At 27.3% G+C, this 17,113-nt stretch overlaps 1 protein-coding gene and 1 long non-coding RNA gene across 12 annotated transcripts in view; one reads left to right on the forward strand and one right to left on the reverse strand.

The window, feature by feature from the left end:
• Positions 1-17,113, forward strand: part of Eip93F (Ecdysone-induced protein 93F) — a 476,497-nt gene that overhangs the window by 396,738 nt on the left and 62,646 nt on the right. For 3 of the 11 annotated variants that reach the window (XM_067052372.1, XM_067052371.1, XM_024361288.2), the window contains one exon: positions 8,904-8,947. The exons of the other annotated variants lie outside the window; for them this stretch is intronic. The gene's annotated coding sequence lies outside the window, so the exon portion shown is untranslated. The remainder of the gene's footprint in view (positions 1-8,903; positions 8,948-17,113) is intronic. 11 annotated transcript variants of the gene reach the window in all.
• Positions 7,457-16,994, reverse strand: LOC136797006 (uncharacterized). The gene is made up of 4 exons (XR_010844801.1): positions 16,778-16,994; positions 11,465-11,618; positions 10,323-10,409; positions 7,457-7,580 (listed from the first exon to the last, which is right to left on the reverse strand). It is a non-coding gene; the product is annotated as an uncharacterized lncRNA (long non-coding RNA).

Here is a 17,113-nt window from a genome sequence, read left to right on the forward strand (position 1 = left end):
CGTATAAGTAATAAAAAAAAGAAAGAAAACATGCTGGTATCAAACAGATGTCACGATGGACGAATTTAAAGAAAATTACATTAAAGAGAAAAAGTGAATGCCACATTTCAGATGATCCTTTCTCATTTCTCACGTACTGCAGCACATAAAGAATTTGAATACACTAGTTCACTAGCGGTGACTTTGGCAATAATAGAGCAACTGTTTCTGCCAGTAATTCAGATGTTTCCGCAAGAGTGCAATTAAATTTTGTATTAACATAATACATGTAGAACTACAATACCCCTCTGTGTCCCTTCATTTTGTTGACATAAGGTGTTTTTGGATTACCTTAACTCCGGAACCACATTCATTGATCAAACAAAAGATGTATTTCACTCCAGTCAAAGAAATGTAGATTCAATTCCAATCAACACGAGAGGACTAGCATAATTCATATTACGAATATTAATATAAATCCTTGAATAAATGTTCAACAAGGAAATGGCTGTGCAGGAGTCTGGAAAAAAAGGCATAATGGTGTTATGCTGCCTACAAAACCTATTGCATCTTAAAAATAAAGTATCCCGATGCTAGTTTTATTACGAGCTTACTTTTTTTCAAAACTATTGAATAAGTCAATATAGAGTTAAGTCTAACTCTCAAACTAGAAACTAATTTACTGCAATACCGTCATCTACTTTACTTTCCTAAATGATATCCGATATATATGTTCTAATTTGCTTTAGCTACGCTCGTGTGTTCGGCTTGGGCCAATAATCACTTTAACCTACTGCGTTTTCTTACACGCAACTTTATCTTGATTAGGTCTTTCGTTTTCAAGCAGAGCGAACGTTATAGCTTATTAATTTCACGAAAATTGGGGAAAATGAACTCGTGTTGTAGTCCCAACAGAGAGAAACGTTCCTTGTTTTTTCGGTTAGAAAAAACAATTAAATTTTGGAAGCATACTATACTTTACGAGCTGCAATGCAAACCTATATCTCCTCATTTTGTGGTCATGTGTTTTTGCTTTTTTTTATTAACTCTACTGAGGAATCAAATTCATTGACAAAATAAAAGATCCATTTCATATCAGTCTAAGAAATGTTAATTCAAGTCCAATATAAATCTATATTTTAAATTTAAATATTTCATCAGAAATTTAAGGAGGTTATGTTTGGGGGTGGGGTCAGATAAAAAATAACATAAATGTGTTAAACTTCCAATAAAACCTAGCTTAGTTTCGAAATAAAGTATTCCGGTGCTTGTTTTATTACAAACTAAATTTATTTCGAGGCTATTTTATTCCGAAACGAAAGAATAAGTGAAGATAGAATAAAGTGTAACTCCTAACCCAGAAACCAACTTTACAGCTGACCATTTATCTTGTTAAAACACAAAACTATGCTTACGTTTCTTTAGGATCTTGTAGAGGATGTCGACTAACTCTAATTTATAATAATAATAAAATAATCTAATATTGAGATTATTAATTTTTTATTTTAATTCTTGATAAATAAAATTGAAAAGTAAGAATATATATAAATTTCCTTCACCCTCTGACATCTTGTTTCTGTTTCCTGTGTTAATTATATATCTAGAAACTTATTTGATATTTAGAAAAAAAAGAATTTGGTTAAAGTGTTTTTTTTCATGTTTTCTTTATAAATTATTTAATTGAAATTAACAACTGAAAATTAAAGGTAAATGATAAACTACTTCTATTTATCCAAATATAGTTCTAAAAATAATTTGGATAATAAAAGGTTTTATTCAATCCTAAATATTTATGGCAGTGTGTTTACTGTGAGATCTATAAAAATTGTATTGTAATGAGTCAGAATAAATAAAATGTAATTATTGAATGACTCATTATACCGGTTTTACTCTAGCGATTAAGGTAAACGAGATTTAACAAGGAAATACACGAAATGTAGCCTTCAAAATTATCAAGAATAGATGTTAAATTAAAATCAATAATTTATTCCTAGCAATTGAAATGTTAAAGATTGTTTTGTTGTTGTTTTTTTTAGAAAAAATTAAAAATAATTTATTTCAAATACGATTCTTCAACCGAATTGGATCTAATGGACAATAGCTAGCAACTTTAATTAGGAGTGAGTGAGCACGCTAAGGTATATACATATAAGGTATATACAAATTAAAAGATAGGCGAAGCATTTGATTTTCGTAAGTCTTAACAGTCGCATGTGGTATATATTCTCAGGACATTACTGATTTTTGCCTATTAACTCAGGAATTCCCAATTCTTTGGGTTACTTTTGCTTTCATATTCTGATTGTAATAAGATTTTAAGAAGAATTCATGTTAGACATCGTTTTAAAGTGACTTGTTCATAAAAATCGTACAACGTTGTTTTATAATCATCAATCGATCGCTTGTAAACATAGCGGAAAATCAAACAAACCTATATATATATATATTATTATTAATAATAATAAAAATAATCCAAATTGTCTAAACTTTCTTTATTTAAAAATAATTACATAATCAATCCAAGTCATGAAAAATCGCTACTAATTTCATGACTTGGATTGATTATGTAATTATCTAAAATAATTACATAATCAATATTTCATCGAGGACTATCTAATAAAATAAACGCTTTAATTATAACTTATTTTTAGCAGTATCAAATCATTATTAATTATAATTTGCAAACATTAATTTTTGTAACCCAGGCTTACATCAATTAATTAAAATTTGCAGACTATTATAAGTCTATTAACACGGTTAAAATGAACCCATAAAACACAATCAATAAGGGAAAACATATTTCTTTATTAATTAATTTGCAGCATTCTATGTCTGTTTGTCACTATACCATTTATTAACATTTTTATCCTTCACAATTATTACATCCTACTTTCATTAACGAATCAAAACACTATTACATAACCTACCTCAACAGCCAGGTTAGGTATATCATATTTTATTTCACACAACATTTTTATTAATGATCCTATAAAATCTTGAAGCTAGATGATTAATTAAAATTCGTCTATATTCATCATAAATTAATTTTACATGTTATCTCTGCATTATGTTTATTAAACGGATAATTTTTGTTATTATTAATAAAACCAACAGTATCCAAAATAAAAATAAAAAATATCCCATTCCATTGTAAATTTGAACTAGAGTTTGGTGTGCTAAAGAAGAACTTCATAAAGTTAGACAATTTACATTTTTTTCCCTAAAACAGATAGACCTCATGTCACATGACCGCAAATAAAATCAAATATAAATTGCAAAGATTAGATGGTGAATATGTATATTGGGACTCCATATACATACACATAGTCTCAGTTCATATGACCTCATAAAGGTTACCGCTGGAAATACCCAAATGTAGTGAGAGAGTCAGCCATCCCTGAAACCTCCAGAGCCTTGTCCTAGGGCAGTGGTCCCCAAACCCATAGATGTCAGCATATTGCTTAGTCATATATTGAACCAAGTGTAGCTTACCCCACTCCTGACATGTGCCAAAGAGGGAATACGAGTATATTCTCTCAGAACATGTATGAAAATTAGGTTCCTTAAAAGTAAATTTTGAGTTCCTTTTTTTTGTGCATTTACCTGTTGAAACCTTCCAGCTGACACACGAATACCAGGGAAGATAATTATATTAAAATAGTTTTATCAATAAATATTTACAAAACATGTTACGAGACCCTCCAACGGCCCACACCTCGACTCTGGCTGCCCTCCAGTTGGGAACTTCTGTTTTACGAGTTTTTGTTAATATAGTAAAAACAAGGGAAACTAATTTTTTATCTTAGTAAAACGCTAAGTTTTCGAGTTATATGCAAAATACTGGTGAAAATTCTTGGACCGTTCCTCATTTTTTGGGTCGCATACAAATGATCTGAATCAGCTGAACGATATTGTTCCAGATGTTGGAGATGACGATTTCAACAAAACCTTCCTCTATTTGTCCTTGGACTAGTTGAGAAACAAATTTACAATACGACAATATAGATTTTTGGAAGAAATACGACAAAAATATATTAATTATTCTATATATCCGTTATATATCTTTATACTCTTAATTGGGTAAAAATCTGGCGGTCGAGCGTGATTCTGAACAAATCACCTCCTTGCACAACCTTTCGTCTAGTAACAGTACTTCTTCATAAAGTACTGAACCCCTGACCCTTTATGTGTTGTTGTGGTACAGATTTAATTTAATCCTTATATTTAATAGTATTATTATTATATTTTTATATTTTCGTTTATAAAGCATATTCATAAAATCCTTATGGACTTCTATGCTTGTCTAAGATTTGTCATCACGGTAGACTATTCGGTATGAGTTGCATCAAAGAAAAAAAAATGGAATAAAACGTCATCTATTTCCAAAAATGATATGCTTTAACATAAAAATTAAATATTTAAATATGTTAAATGTTCCGAAACGAGGCATTCATTTGGTAACTGAAAATAATCTCCGAGAGAGACCACACGTGTTCGGCAAACCAAATTGAATTACTAATGGTTGTTATATGGGGTTTAGGAATGAAAGATCACTTTGATATTTTAGTACAGGGATAATTGTATTTGAACGAAAACAAGAACGGAATGGTTTTAATCATGTCATATGCAGTACTGCTAAGTGCAATCAACGCTCGCGTATTGGATTCTGTACGCGTCGAAATTTATTTCCAAGAGAAATCATTTTAATGGGTTACACTTTTTACTATCTCTTTTAATTCCTCTGAGCGGCTGTGATTCTGGTACAAATACACAATTGTCTGACGGAAGTATATATATTTTTTTTGTTTGCGCAATTTTCAAATTGAAATACAATGAAAGAAATAGTGGGAAATGAATTAATTTAAACATTTTTTTCTCATCACAATAGCTCTTTAATGCCAATATATATGTATGTATTTACCGCTGCTTTGCTTGAATCGTGGCATATCTGACGAAAAAAAAATTGATACGTTCAAAGATTGAACCATAGACTGAAGTTAATTCGTAACAAAACTAATAGCTTTAAGAAAGTGCCAAGGACGACTACAGTAAACAAAGTAACCGTAGTCTACGGTACTATTCTTTGAATAGCTCCAACTCTAAATAAAATCTATTTCATTTAATCGCTATTTTAACAATTAATGACATCTGGAAACATTTCTAAGAGCTAAATTTATATTTTGGTAATTCATTTTTTAAAGATGAAAAGATAGTTGACCGTGGATAAATTATATGAGGAGGTGGTTGGGGGGTGCGGTCACAATATAACACAAATAAGTTGAAATAATTTATTTAATTGTGCCAACATTTCTACGTTAGGCAACGTTAGGCCAGAATTTCTAGCCTTCATCAGGGCTAAGAACAAAAAACAAGATAACAACCAATGAATAAAAAAATAAAAAATAAAACATAAACAGAATGACATAAAGTAAATAATTGTACAGAACGAAATTAATAAAAATAAAGTGATGAAAGAAGCGGAAAATAAAATGTATATATAGCTAATTGAATAAGTAAAAATAACATAATAAAGGAAATGAAATAAAAAATTGAAGTTATATAATGTAAAGGAATAAGAATATTTTAGTATATTAATATTTTACAAATTAAAATTATGAAAAAAAATTAAATGAATTAAGGAAAAATAAAATTGAGAGAATGAAAATTTATGTAACTAATGAAATATCTAACCATAATATTACAATAAAGAAACAAAATATAAAGTTAAGTTAAACAAAAGAAGTGAATAGAAAAAATAAGAAAAATAATGTATGGTGAACATAACGTGGGTAAGGAAAATTAAGAAGAGAATAGAGAAAGAGAAGGAAGTAAAAGAAATCCTTTTATTTTATTTTATATATTAATTAGTTGTTATCTTGTTCTTTGTTTTTAGCCCTGGTGAAGACTAGAAACTTTGGCCGAAACGTTGGCACTATTAAATAAATTATTTCAACTTATTTGTGTTATATTCTGACCGCACCCCCCCCAACCATCTTCTCATATATTTTTTTTAATACATCACTACAGGGGCCGATGATAGATATATAAATATAATTCACATAAGAAATTTCAATAAATGACATCAATGTGGTTGAATTTCTTAAGTTTGATAGAATCCATGTTGTTTATTGGGCTTTCAATAATTTTTTAGTTATGAATTTTTACTATTTTGGTATCTTTTTAATACTATTTTGGAAAAAGTTATTTTACACTTAGGTATATCACCGCTTAGCTTGAATAGTAGTACTTCTATCAAAATATGTTTTGTTTTTATTGCGAAATGGACGTGTCCCAAAAATGGCATTTTATTTTAAAGAATAGTGTAATTTATTCAGATGAGATTCACAATTACAGTTGCAAAACCTAGACATTTTAGCTATCATAATCTTTAGCAAGATCTAGTAAGTAATCTAGTTTAATTCTGAATGGGTGAATCTTGGTTCGCTATCTTTTCCTTAATGAGGTAATTTATAGTTACTTTCACTTGTCGAACGTCTGTTAATTAAATATTTCATTTTTAAAATTGCTCTTTAGAAATACTCTTAATCAATTTTAACATTTGTATGCCAAATATGAAAAAATGAGCTCTTTTTCATATAAGGAACTAGTTTTGTTTTAAAAGAAATATCTTTTTCAAGTAGTGAAATTATGTGTGTTTTTCACCCTCCTTTTAATTTTCTTATTTCAAACAAGTACCAGTACATAATACAAAAATATAAATATGTATACAATAATAGAAATAAATTGTAATTCTAAATTAGTATGTGTGATATTTATAACAAAAAAGTTATGTGGCTCATAATATATTTTTCGCGGGTATAAAGTTGGGACAAAACTACCTGAGCAAGCTTTTTTACATATCAGTCGATGAGATAAAAAGTGGTGTAAGTCATTCTGGTTTCAGTGAAATTAGTTTTCATTAAAAAAAGCTGAATTAATTACTGAGCTCATTAACCTCAAATGATTTTAAATTGTTGTATGTACTTTCTAGATGAATGATTAGTTTTAACAAAAAAGCTGCCATTCCAGGCTGAAAATCTGATAGAACTTTCTACTAAATTTTCGTTTATCTCAAAACTACAGATTTGAGATGCACCACTTTATGGTTACTATTCCGTTCACAAGTCTTCCTTCATAAACGGTCTATCTAATTAGAATGGTAGTTCCTTAATTAGCCTGTTGAAGCAAAGTTTTCAGCTTTATGTATTATTGTATATTTCACATATCGTAACGGAAATTTCATATTTTGTTAGACTAATAATAAAACTGGAACTTGAAGAGAAAAATGATTTATTCGGCAATGCTCCCAAAATACATCGGGTTGCTAGAACACACAGCATACCTATAAATCCATGATTGGGTATATATACACTACCATATATTACAAATATATCAGCAATACCCTAAATACAATATATTTTAAATATTTATATTTTGAAAAACTTTTATTTTGTTTTTTTAATATTTTTTTCCCTCTTTCTTCTCATCGTACAAAGTTATATTACATTTTCCTTATTCATTTTTCCCTTTTTCTGTTCCCAACCCTATCTAAGCTATTTTCTCTTTTTCATTCTCTCATACCTCTCTTCTCCAGTGATCCGCTATACACGTTCCATGCGTCCCACAAATGCAATGAAAATAAAAGAAATTATCAATAAATAGAAATATCAAAATAAAATAGTCACATGATTAGAACAATTATAAAAACGTATATAGATAAATTATAAATAAGTTATAACAAATTAAGAAAAAAAAAACACAATGGTTAATAGCCAAACAAAAAAAAATCATTATAATTATTCTGAAAATGGTTATAAGTAACCAGATTTTTTTCATTCTCTCTAGGTTCTCTAAAATGTTATAGACATATTATTTTAAAAATTAATAATTTCAGTAAGGCACTGATTATAAATGGAAATATCTTTTTAAGAATTAACTGTTCAGTTTCTGAATTAAATTTTTAATTGCTTGTATATTCGTAGAATTTCGGAAATCACTGATTGTGAACAAGATCAGGTCTCGTACTTAAAAATTAATATTAATATACTATATTAGTAAATTATTAATAATATATTATTTTATTCACACACAGCCAGGCGTCAGGACCTTCGTGGTCTTGGACCTTTATCAATTTATACATGATTACAGTTAAAATATTATAATATTTACCAAATTTTTATTTATTTATTTTTATAATATTTTGTTGATTTAATAACATTAACCGTAGATACCATTGCATATAATTTATATTAAACTAGTATTCAATGTCTCTTCACCTTCAAAAGCTTATTTGTTTTTAAATAGTACTATAAGATGCATTTGAGAAAAAATGTCTGATATAAATTTAAATAATTTGATTTATTAATACTACGTATTATTATTGTAATAATGGATACATATATTCTAATTCATAATTATAATTATAAAACTAATTGAAATAATAATTTTCACTTCTAAAAAAACATTTTTGTCTATCAATTATTTTTTTCACTCATATTTTATTGATTTCATTCCTAATATTGATACTTCATAATATAACTAGACTGAATACGAACAATTTTTGATAATGATATTTCCTATTGAATTAAAAATAAAGATGAATATCTAAAATAAATATAGTAATAAATTAAAAAAATACAAATTAATAAAGTAAATTGTAAATACAAAATTTAAACTTTTATCTTTCTGATATTTTATGGTTAGGGATTAAAATTGGGATAACACTGTTGTAATCAGCTATGCTTTGTATACTTTTCTCTAACATTTTAATGAATTAATATATTCAAATAAGAATAAATAGATATACATATTTAATTGGTCATTGTCAATATTTTTTTCATTTAATCAATATAATTTATACAATTTATTCAAATTTATTTTATCAATATAATATTTATTTATTGTAAACCTTTTTTTCTTTACAGGTTAGTATACAGACTCAACTCATCAGATCAGCAATTGCGGTCAGGTAAAATGTGTACTCTTTATTATATTTTGAAACACACATATATATTTGTTTTTATATCTTACAGTAAAAGTGCTATCTATACATATTTTTTTATAATCAAATCTTTTGTAAATAATAAATGAAAAAATAAATTATTCTTAAAATGTGTTTTAAGCGTAGAGGGGGGACGGTCAGGATTAGGCTTGCACTGATTTTAATTGTTTATTTTGTATAGCACAACTTGTTCAAATAAACATTTATTGAATAAAAAACATTGGATATTAGTGATTTTAAAATAGAGTTCATTTAACTAAGTATAACAATTCGGTCTAAATGGATAGCAACATATATTACTCAGTTCCAAGAATAAACTTTTATAACTTACTAAAAATGAAATTCCATAACTTTTTGCTATTGAATTCGTTGGACGTTATGAGAGCTTCAATTATTGATGAAATAAGGAATTTAAAAGTTATAACCCAAAAACATTTGAAGAGTATTAGATTTAAATTAGTACAGAATTATCCTTAATTAATTAGGTGAAAATAATCAGAATTTATAGTAATATAAAAATAATATTGTATAGTTAATCAGTAGGAATATAAAACTAAGTATAAACGAGAGGTTGCATTATAAAGCCAACCATTATTTTAGTACTTTACAAAAGAATATCTACCAAAAAAGTTAAATGATATATTCTATTTTTGAAGAATAATAAATCATTTTTCCTCGTGCAAATCTAGTGTTGAAACTGTTGATAAAAAAATGCGATTAAATTTGATTTGATTGAAAATCTGAATTGAAAAATGAACTTGGTTCGTTTTTGAATCCATTTAGTGTACTAGAATAAGATAAAGGAAAACAATTGGCATGATTATGAACATTATAAAATCACTAAACATCGTCATATTGGCATTGTTAATTATTGACTGAGCCTGAAGGTTCTAAAAAAAAAAAATACACATAGATATGACTAAGGAACTAAACATAACCAATCGATATGTAAACAAGAATGGTTAATAATTCAATAGAACCTAAATTATAGAAATTGAAAAAGAAAAAAAAATCATTTATGGATATTTAGTTCAATCCTGCGCAAAAACCAGTTGTAAACAAAGCTACTTCTAAATTTTATGGTTACAATGTTCATTTGAACGATCAATAAGTAAACATTGTATCCATGACAATTTATTAAAAGTTGTATTTATAACAAACAACTGCCCAATTTTCATTTAGACTATACATTTTTTATCAATGTTGAAGAAAAAAAATGAGACATTACGTTTTAATAAATAACTTTTTTGTTTCTTTTGTTGTAGATAAATTTATTAGTTGCTCGAGTTTATTTTAGAACAAATCTAGACAGAACGGTACAAGTAAAAAAAAAAAATGTTACCAGCCTCCCTAGATAGTTCCTGTCGTCAACTCCAAAAATCAGATGTTTTAGCGAAAGCACCATGTCGATTTTAAAATGTTCTATAGCCTGTAAAATACTTAACATATAATCTGACTTATATTATTTTACCCGTATTCAAAAGAGATACTCATAGTATTATTAGAACACTCCCCACCTCAAAATTATGGTACCGTGTTACATCTTAGAACCGAACCGTTACTGAACAAAACGTACCTACAGAGAAGTGCAGAGAAGGCCGGCAGGTGTGCAATTGCACCGGGTCCGTTGCATAATATACGGCCTGTTGCAGTGCAGGGTCCCAAGGGGTTCCTTATGCAGGGTTTATCTTATGCAGTTTAGAAGCTCAAGGAATGGAATCGATGAGGTCTTAGGCTAGCATGAATATTTAAGTTATTTAAATATTTTTTAAAAATTGAAAATCAATTATTTTTTATGTAAATAATGTAATTTATATTAGACAGTAATTTTTCCTTTCGTTTCTTTATTTATTAGTACATAGAAAGTGAACTGAGCTCCGAGTTTATTTAGTTAATGCGATAATAAAAAGTCCAACAAGTACTAATTAATTACTTATTATTATTAATCCCCTTTATTTAAAGGTATAAGCATAATTTTACGTTATACTTTATTTTCAAAAACCTTAAAGCGCTGTTCTTCCCTTAAAAGAGGCCTCGTTTCGCATCCATAAAGAACAGTGGGAAGGATAATAGTTTTGTAAACTCTTAATTTTAAGTTCTTGGATAGATGGCGCGAGCTAAGCAATTTCGAAATTGAAAAATAACAACCATATCCCGTTTTAAACCTTGCTTCTATTTCCTCTTCAATTTCGTTTTTTCTAGTAACCATGAAACCTAAATAGTTAAACCTATGTAACAAATGCATTTCCTCCTATATCAACCTATATCACCGAAATTAATCTCGTTTCTACTACTAATTATATATTTTCTCATATACCTATTTATTTCGAGATCTAGCTCCTTATTGGAGTTTATCAACGTAGTTGCATTTAGTTCAGTAGTTTCCTTGGTATCCGTGTTTGAAACAAGAATAATACTTTTGTGCGTGGTGAAGCGATGTATACAGTAGATAAAATTTAACCAAACTTATACTGGACCATTTACCTAATTCCTCTTCAAATCTTTGCTTAATATAGCCATTTTTGAAATATTTCCATCCCGAGAATATTACGTTTCGTGTGTATGAGAAAGTAGTAAGTCGAATCTGATAAAACCTATATGGGACCCTCATGGATAAAGATAGCAATCCGCTGACAATCTGAAAAATCCATTAAAATCGTATTAACGGTTAGATCGATTTAAGCCGATACAAATTTTCCTAAAGAGACATATAGACAATCTTATACTTTACTAATACTTATAGTAAAAAAAAAAAATTATATATATATAGTAAAATGAAAAAAATAAATAAAAAGTTGGATTATGATTGATTTTTACAAAGAAGATTCTGCAAGTTTCTCCGTATGTAACTACAAGCAGTCAAACATGTTTGAATATTCGATTTATATAATTAAATTTATATATATTTTGAAATTAAAGAAGAAAATAAAAAATAAAAATAATGGTAAACATATTTTAAATTCGGTGCATCAATTAGTCCCTATTATTTGATTTAGGATGCAATTTAAATTAAATTATCTAACTAATAGTCTACAGTTGAATATATATATAGAGTTACGATATATAAGGACATCACCACCTGGAAAGGATTGTGTAATAGTAAATAGTCTGATTAAAGTTTTGGCTTTTTGTAACAATATAATATTATCTTTCTTATATTGGTAAATAATTATTACTCGATTCATTATTATACTTATATATTTTTTAAATTCTTATTTCTTCTCTGTCATTAGTAATTACTAAGACAGAAGGCCTGTTTCTGGAAGCAATACACCTTCGACTATTACAGCCACACAAAATTAACAGGCAACAGAATCGTCTATAAAAAAATTAAATGCATTAAAATGCATCTGCATTTTAATTGAGTGCAGCTTACTGTTAATTTGCAAACAACATCTGCCTATCCGAGAAATATATATTCTTACCCCACAGCCCAAGAATAGATTTTCCTCCTTCGTAAAGGAAAAAGAAGGATATAATTTCTAATTTTAGGAATAGTGTGAAAGTTTGTTCTATCTGACATCAAGTAATGTCCGAAACTGTCCCTTACGGTTGTCAAGCATCATACTTAACTTATACAGCTCTGAGAATAGTTTACTTCATATAAGAAATATTACTCGGGCTAATTTATGTGTGGTAAAGTATGTACATACAAAATATTTATTTTGTTTGAACTAGGACTTGGGATCACTGATTTCGATGAAACATTTTTCGGTGATACTAGGTCGAAACATATTAGATATTTGTCTTTCTTCTTGGTGTCTTGCCAAAGCGCCCTAGAAGTAGTTGAAAAAATATATTTTACATAATTTTAGAAATTTTTAATATTATCGTATGTCGCCTTTGCTCTGCAGGTATTTATATACCAATAGATTTGGGTTTTTTTTTTTGTAGAATAAGATAAAAAGATTTTTAATATAATAAATATAAAAAAAAATTACAATAACCAAAAGTTGCTTCTCCTTTCTTAAGGAAATTCGTTTTTAGAGTCTTTTGAGATCCATAAATATGAATTGTCAGATAAATAAAAATTAAAACTTTTTCAAGAATATTATATTCTTGTTGATGTTTCGTGCTCAAGAAATAAATCCATAATACCTCACATTTTTATCCAAATCAAACGTCATTAAAACTGTTGTAAAGGTGAATTTCCACTCTTTTAACCCATATTAATATCTTAAGGGATGAAATGTAGTTTCAAATAAACTACTCAAACTCTTTATTTTATATCTCAGGTTATAATTTGTCTGGTTTGTACTACTTCGTGGTGTTTAAACTTCTTTTAAGTTTCTTGTAGAATGGTGGACTCGAGATGAAGATATAATTTTGAATTTTGATAATTGTGAGGCAAACATTTTTGAGAAAAAATATTTTAATTAAAATATACACAAAAAGACCCTTCTAGACTCAAAAAGATTAATTTATCGATATTGCCAAATTTCCACCCATTCAGGCACCATCTGTACATTATTTTACAAATAAAAAATAATTTGCACTCAACCTCGTGTGAACACCTAGAACTAGAGCCATGAGGAGAATGTTCAGATTTCAGTTCAGTTACCTAGATGTTATGTTTTTCCTTAGAATATTTTTTTTTTTTTATCAATCTTAATCTAAGAATATTAATTTTATAATAAATAATTAGTATTTGCTCCGCTAATCAGCTGTTCGATTTTTTCATTGTCTTATCATGATAATAATTTAATTTTTCTGTAATACACTTTAAAAATATATTTTTCTTTTTATATATATTTGATTTACTTTTATTAACTTTTAAAAATAATAAAGATTATTAATTTGTATTTCCAAAAGAAATCTATCTATGACTTATATTCGCGGGGTGATTCGAGAATAATCAATTATAAATATTCTTTTTTCTACTTTGTTAAGGAATGATTTTTTTAAATTTATTTTTATTTTATTGTTTATTATATTTAAATATTAAAATATTATAAAATATAAAAATTATTAAATATAATCAATACGACCATAGCCAATGAGAAATCAATTATATTGGTAATAAGTTATTTATATGGGACATTGTACTGGCAACATGGAGCTCTTGAATACCATCCCAGCCCTGTATCATATATTCAGAAGGCTAGGCTGCTATTATTGTATAAAGTATATGCTGTGTACAGGAGTATGTATAGGGCTGCTTACTGTACCCTGGGGTAGCCCTTAACAGTTTAAGAATTGAACGTAATCGCCCACTAATCGTGCACAAAACTCCAACCCGCAAATGTAAGACCGATTATAATGAAATATTAAAAAGGATTCTCTTTCAATTCGGACATTCAAGAGTCTTCGGTAGTATCTGATGGTGGCCTTGTCGAGCACAAGTTCTGGAGGAATAAATTTACACCCGTTGTGGACGATTTAAAAAAGGTAAACAAATTATGTATTTACTATCAAATTATTTTTCTACAGCTAAAGTGGCCAACCCTGGGTATTTAGTTTTTTGTTTATTTCAAAACATATTTGAAAATATTGATATTTAACGAACCATTTTTTTTCTATGGCTATGCGAGACCAAAATGATATTTTATTTTAAAATTTAATAATTAAAGAGTAAAGATTAAAAAACATTACTTTAATAGTTCAATGTTAATTTCTTGATTTTAGTCTATTAAATATCTTGATTTAAATAGAAATCTAGGGGATTGCAGCAACAACGAGGTAGCTTATTTTTGGCCGTTTTTTAATTAGAAAATTAACAAAAAAAATGAAGTACCGGAGTTACTTACTACATTTAGTTCTAATATTTTCTGATAGATTCCAGCATATCTACTTACTTGACTTGATAGTGCATAACAGATGTAGCTTATAACAAATTATAAATTATATAATATATACAAATTGGCCTTTTTTTTCATTTTCTCCTTTGGCATGAAACCTATGCGTTTTTATTTAAATAACCTCGACTTGTAAAAAATTTCAAACATTTAGGTGCTCTCAAGAGTCAAGTGTGGACAAGGAATAGTTTAGAGAAATTCTGAAAATTTATTTATATTTTTTGGGTTATTGATTTCAAATTTCATGTTTGTTGTGCCAAATTTGTAAAAATATAATAGTATAAAAAAACGAACATTTTTTTACTGTATCATGTCTTATGATTTCCGACTTAGTTCCCTTCAAAACGAACATAACAAAAAATCATTATAATCAAAACTATAGGCAATTTACTCTTTTTTAATTTAATATAGTAGAAGCTATTTGAATTATGGATGGTTTTCAAGTTTTGAACAACAATGAAAAAAGTTTGTTTTTTAATTATTTTTTTTTTGTAAAATAATGAGGGGACCTAGTTTAAATTCGTAATATGCATCCTAAAATAAATGAAAAAAAAATTATGACCTAAATTGAACATTTTCCGATAATATTTTTCAATTTATTTGTATATTTTTATTTGCAAAATATAATAAACTTCGTTTGACTTGATACGCAGCATCTATCGGTCGGTGCCGATATAAAATACTAAAAGAATAAACGTAAACAAACAAAAAAAAATTGTGGGCTACACTTTTAATTATAAATGCGTTGAGAAAGCTACAACGGTTTATAATCAAGGCCCGGAATTTTATGCAATAGGATAATCTGTTTGCTTGCTTTTTTTGAACCGCTGTTCAAAAATCTATTAGAACCAGTGTATTCAGATGCAATTAGCTAAGTTTTGTTTTGCATTTTTTTATGAAAAATGCATATATATGCACATTTGGACTATTTCAGTTGATTCAAAAATATAGAAATAATAAAATTAAGATAACTGGTTATTAATATGATCCGAATCGAGTTGTTTAACTAAATCGTAATCTTGTATATAGTTTTAATATATATTTAATCAAAATCAAATTCATAAATACCTTAAGTGCGAATATTTCGTGTTTATAGAAGATTGCATTAATAAATTAAGAAATAAAACGTAATAAATTAATTAATTATTGGAAAATACTATTTTTAAAGCTCCTAGAATAACGAAATATAAATTATTAATGAATGGGAAAAAGTTGTATCCTCGTCCTATGATTACAACACTGGGCACATAAATTAACGTGGCTGTATTTTATGAGGAACATTTGGATACGTCGCTATGAAATTTTTGAAACAGATGTAGATGAAGCCTAGAGTGCAGGAAAGATATGTGATATGGTGAATACTATTGTATTATATACATTATTATATATTTAAAGTTATACAGTCAACTATATATATATATATATATATATATATATATATAAAGTTATTCAATAACCTTACTTTCAATAATATCCATTTAAGTTGTATTTGAACTAAACTGATGCAATGCCAGGTAACAAATCTGTTGTTAGATAAAAGTTTTTAAAAAGGATGAAAATAATTTAAAGAAAGTATATTTCATGGACCTTGCCATGCAGAAGGGACATAAAAACAAAAAATGATACAGATTTTTAATAAAAAATCGGAGATGGTTATTCTAGAAGACATTAATAAATCATTAAATGAGAATCACTCCATTGTCCTTGACGACATTGAGTAAAACTCATTAATTTTAACTGCCTAAAAATTTTCACCCATCACGTCTATTGATGTAAGAAGATAATTCTCTAAACATTAAAAATATTTTAAATGAAAAAAAATTAAGATTTACAAAATCAAATTTATAAATGCACCGTGTAATAAATTTTAGTCTAGAATGTATTGGTGAATAATTCGTTTGTCTTTTATTTATTTAGTCCGTCTTGTCAGTTAGTTTTGTAAATGCTATATTTATATTGTAAATATTGTCTCACGATATACTTCTAATCTATTTACACTTACGTTAACGTATTTTCTGTTTCTTATTTGCAATAGTTTGTTTTAATTATCTTCTATTAGCTTGTGTTTGATTTATTTTTTGTTAATTATTTATCCTTTTTTAATCAAATTCTTGTTTTTTTCTTTTGTGTTCATAGTTTTAAGTTGTTATTATTTAGATGTTTTAGTTTAGAAAGGGTATCATATGTTTTAAAATGTTTATTTTATTAGCCGTGTTAATTATTTACACATTTTAGATTATAGAAAAAAATAAAATAAAATTTGAAATATTTTTTAATCTCGTCTTCTATTTCTTTATTTTAGACATATTAGTATATTTTAGCTTTTTTATTATATATT

Source organism: Halyomorpha halys, unplaced genomic scaffold (genome assembly GCF_000696795.3).
Source record: "Halyomorpha halys isolate HHAL.00 unplaced genomic scaffold, Hhal_1.1 Scaffold397.1, whole genome shotgun sequence".
Taxonomy (NCBI): domain Eukaryota; kingdom Metazoa; phylum Arthropoda; class Insecta; order Hemiptera; family Pentatomidae; genus Halyomorpha; species Halyomorpha halys.